A 5,480-nucleotide genomic window follows, 5' to 3' on the forward strand; every position below is an offset into this window, starting at 1 on the left:
TATAGTAATAAAGTGAATCTAATGAAGGTTACAATATTTTTATCATGAGACATGATCTATCCTATGAAAGGTCTTCCTTAGTAAAGGCTTTCAAAGATTGTTAGGTCTCATCATGTTAGAAGTGTGCCTAGTTAAAGGTCTTCAACTCACAATTAAGTAAGTACCCTATTAAAGGATTTCAATATAACTTGTTAGGACTACTCTATTAAGAGATTTACCTGATTCACCTACTAGAATGATACAATAATGATCCTGCGGTAAGGAATTGATTGCCTGATGAAAGATTGCCTCTATACCGATGTATTCTTGATCCTTCTTGATCAGATTGTCTCTATTGTATATTATCTTCTTCCTCTATTCTCCTTTAACTGACTTTGCAATGTTATTTCAGATCATAACTCCTTAGCCACCATGAATACTCTATTTGTGCATGCAAACTTCTTTCTTCATAATATCTACTCTCTTCTTCACATCATTGATAGTTTAGGGTTTTTCCTCCTTAGGAAGACTTTTTTGACTTAGGGTTAGGTATGAATTAATGACTGTGGTTCATCCATTTTTTCACTTAATCCTTCCCTTTTTCTAATTGGCTGCATGCAACATATTGGGATTTCAAATTAAGATTCATCCTTATCTCCAAATATTGTAATTCAATCTTTAAGTTGACTCAAAAATGGTTTACATAGTTGTTTGTGCCATTACAAACAACTATGAAAAAACTTACTTAGCATCTGATGCTTGGCATATAGTATTCTTTATACTTTGGCTTAGCATTTATATCACTTGACAGCCAATATTTTCTCATCTCTTGAATCACTTGGTATACATTGTCTTCTTGGCACTTGAGTGACTCGACATGAGTGGCTCAACACTCACTGTTGACTTGGCATGCTCTATTATATACATATTTTTCTCAACATGCACTAAGTAAATGACTAAAGTGTGTGGACACTCATTTGTTAAAACCATTTTGACACCAATAATTGGTTCAAGTGTAGGGGTAGTGTTAACATCACCAATTGGTGAAATGAATTTCTTGGCCTATAAGTTATATTTCAAAAATACTAACAATACTAAAGAACATGAAGCTCTTCTCCTTGGTATAATGGTGACAAAACAAAAAGGAGTCAAGATACTTCAAGCTCAAGCAGATGTAGAGTTGGTGGTAAGAAAAGTCAAAAACCAATATGCAATAAAGAAATCAACATTTAGAAGCTACCATAATAAGGAATGGGATGAAATTGAGAGTTTGGATGCCTTCTCAATTACATAAGTACTTGGATAATTCAATTCAAGAGCTAATTCTTTGGTAGTTTTTGCATCACTGATGTTACCACATCCTAACTTTAAAGATCAAACCTATAAAGTAGAAGTTCTATTTATGCCTAATGTCCTTGATAATGAAGATTCATTGTAGGTGTTTGAATATGATAAACACATAGTAAAAATCATTTAAGGGGAAGATCCTTTTAAATTCTAGTATTTTGAAGAAAGCACTAATATAAATGGTGATAATTTAGTGATAGGTGATAAAAAGAAAATAGAACCTGATATGATTCATTTGAAAGGTAATAAAATTCCTCCTCATCTTATCTCTTTTGATAGACATGATGCATACATAAACAAGGAAAGAGATAAGAAAGGAAAAACCTGTGGTGAATATGATGGAATCAACATAGGGGCAAAAGTCAGTGCAAAGATGATAATTATAGGCAATTGTTGCACACTAGAGGAGAGGGTAGAGATTAGGAAATTACTTATTGAATTTTAAGATGTATTTTCTTGGAGTTGTGAAGACCTAAATAATTTCATGAGTGGAAAGTTCAAACATGAAATCCCTCTTAAACCAAAAGCAACATCGTCCAGGAAGAAATAAAGAAACTATAACCCTATACTTGAAGGAACAATCTTCAAGGATATTGACAAAATGTTGTAGGCTAGGATTATATAACCTATTCAAAATTCTATTTGGGTTGATAATATTATTCCAGTGAGGAAGAAAAATGGAGAGATAAGGATTTGTGTAGATTTTAGAAATATAAATCAATCCTCACTCAAAGATAATTTTCCTCCCTAATATGGATCATCTTTTACAAACCATTGCAGGATCATAAATGATGTCCATATTAGATGGATTTTTGGGATATAATCAAATTTAGGTAGATGAAGTAGATCATTTCAAAACTACATTCACCACACCATAGTGTACTTTTACGTATAATAGTATGCCTTACGATTTAATTAACAAGGTGCAACTTTTTAGCATGGCATGAGTTTGGCCTTTGAAGGGTTGAAAGATAGAATTATTGCCATATACCTTGATGATTTGAAAATCTTTTCCAGGATGAGAAAACATCATATCAATGATCTAGAAAAGGTGTTGCAAAGAGATAACTATCATGATATCTCATTAAATCCAAAGAAGTCAGTATTTTGTGTGACAAAAGGCAAGCTGCTTGGTCATATTGTATCCCAAGGAGTGAAGATTGACCTAGATAGAGTTAAAGCTATTCAACAATTAAGTATACTATTGAGTAAAATTAAAGTGAAGTCCTTTTGTAGCCAGGTAAATTTCTTAAGGAAATTTGTGCATGATTTCTCTGAGATAGTTAAATGTATAGTTGATATGATGAAAGGAATAAAAATTTCAAATGGATTGATTTTGGAAAAAAGGCTTTGGAAGATATCAAGGATGTCATTGCCAAAGCCCCTATACTTATTCATCTTGATGACACTAGATAATTCATTATTTACAATTATGCCTTAGAACATACTATGTTAGCTATATTGATGAAAGAAGACAAAGAGAGAATACAACCTCTGATTACTTTCATGAGTATACCACTAAAGAATCAAGAATTGATATATTCATAGATGGAAAAATATGCATATGAAGTGGTGAGAGCCCTTAAAATTTTAGGTTTTATGTATTACATTCTCATTCAGTAATATATGTGCCAAATCCTCCAACAAAAAGTATTTTGACACAATAATATGTTGGTTGTAATAATAGAGGATTTTGGATAGCAAAAGTTCAAGAATATGATATATAAATTAAGCCAACCAAACATGTGAGAGGAAATGCACTTTATAAAGCCTTGGTAGAGGATTGACAATGCAAAGAAGAAGATACTCCAAAAGTTCCTATGGTAAGTCTTCAAGAACCTTCATTCTCAAATATTGTTTATTTTCGGACATATGGTGAATGCCCTAATGGATTAAATACTAAGAAAAGAAGAGATCCAAAAAAAATCCTTGAAGTACATGATTCATGATGATTTCTTGTACAAGAGAGAAACTAATGGAACATTTTTAAGATTTGTGCATAAGGAGCGGCATGTAAAATTGTTGATAATTTTTTGTGATGAAGCATGTGGAGGACATTTTTATCACACTATCACTACATTTAAAATTATGATACAATGTTATTATTGGACAAGAATGTTTAAAGATGCATATAAGTGGGTTGATAATTGTGAGAAATGAAAGATGCTTACTAGTAAACCTCAAATTGTTGCCTTACCTCTTAGGCTAGTGATAATTGAGGCTCTTTTTCATCAATGGAGTTTGGATTTTATAGGTCCAACTAATCCTCATTCCAATCAAGGACATATATATATACTAACTACCACATATTATTTTAGTAAATGGGTTGAAGCCAAGCCGATGAAAAAGACTTCATTAGAGGTGGTATGTGATTTTCTCAAAGAGCATATTTTGATCTGGTTTGGAGTTCTTGTCAAGTTGATAATGGATAATGCATCTTATTTTTCTTCTTCATAAATAGTTGAGTTTTGTTATGATAATGGTATTCAAGTTGGACATTCCTCTGATTATTTCCCTTAAGGAAATGGACAAGCCAAGTCTAGTAATAAGAACCTAATTAATATTCTGGAGAAATTAGTCTTAGACAATCAAAAAAGTTGGCACAAGAAGATTCATGATGCTTTATGGGCTGATAGAACCACACCTAAAAGAGCCATAGGTATTTCACCTTTTGAATTAGTCTATGGAGTGGAAGCTAATTGTCAATTGCCTCTAGAACTTGTTGCATCTTAATTAAAGACTATCATCGAAGAAGATGTTTTCTCAGATGGATTAGAGAAGAGAATCATGTATCTCAACAAAATTATTGAACAACAAGGAAGGGTAAAGAAGTTATTTGATAAAATGGAGAGGCCTAGAAGATTCATGGAAGGTGATTTGATATTGCTATGGGATAAGAGACATGAACTAAGAGGTATGCATTCAAAATTTCAATCTTTATAGAAAGGGCCAATTTAGATCATACAAGAAAATAAAAACAACTCTTTCAAGTTGGCATATCCTATAGGAGAAACCCTACCATGTTCTCATAATGAGCAGGATCTGAAGTTGTATCAAATGCAAAATTGAAAGTAGGTAACCCATGCATAGTAGCTATATAGGTAGGTTTCCTTTCATGCAGTCTCTTTTAGTTTAGTTGCTTTCTTTCCTAGGTAGTTTGTTGCTATTCTCCTACTTGAATTTTTTCTTTCTTGTTTCCAAGTTGTCACCTTTTGTGTAGAACTAGAGATTGTTAGAGTTCTTTCAAGCATTGTCATGTTTCACTCCCTAGACAAAGCCAGTTGTTTCCTAAGCTTCAATTCATATCTTTTCTCTTGGTTTTTGAGTCAAGACTAATGTCAATGTCTTGAGTCTAAGTCTAGATTTCCTATAGGATGATCTTTCTTCTCATCATTTATTTGAGTCAACCTAATGTGTGAATCATATGAGCAATGCATTAGTCCAAAGCTAGGTGATTAAGGTTTGAAGGGTTTTTTATGCTTTATCTCGATGAGATGAAGATTTTGATATTCTACTAATTCATATTTCCTTGTTCCTAATCATGTTGAAGATAAAGATTCATGTTGAGAATCAGTTTTTCATTAAAGCATTTATAAATATCTAAGAAATTCTAACTTCATGGTCAAAGGTCTATATATAAAGGAAGGATAAATTTAAAAGAGATCACATGCATATATAGAGAAAATGCAATAGAGAACACCAAAGAGATTGATATGAAGATCATGAGAACAAGTTAGAAGCAAGATTAGTTGAATTCAATATAAAGTAAATACTCAAAAATACAAAAATAGTGAAAGAACCATGTCAAAGTTTTTATGACTTTTTTTGAAATGAAATTGATGGTTAATATTTAATCAACGCATATACATTGTAATGTTGAAAATTCAATTGAATGAAATAATGCATGTTATTCGCCAATTGAAAAGTCCAAATGCTTACCTATCAGATTGGGTCCCATTCAAATATTAGATGAAAGTTAAGTGCCTTCAGCTATCAAATCTTACAAGATCCATGATCATCATTATCTCCTTGTTCAATCATTATTTGTAGCGACATAATGACAGATCAACATATGTCCCAAGGGACCCATTATATTCCATGGGGTACAAATAGGCTAATTTTAGAATTTCCAAGAAATGAAAAATTATCAACTA

Source organism: Cupressus sempervirens, chromosome 11 (assembly GCF_028749045.1).
Source record: "Cupressus sempervirens isolate cs-2001-9-10 chromosome 11, ASM2874904v1, whole genome shotgun sequence".
NCBI classification, from domain to species: domain Eukaryota; kingdom Viridiplantae; phylum Streptophyta; class Pinopsida; order Cupressales; family Cupressaceae; genus Cupressus; species Cupressus sempervirens.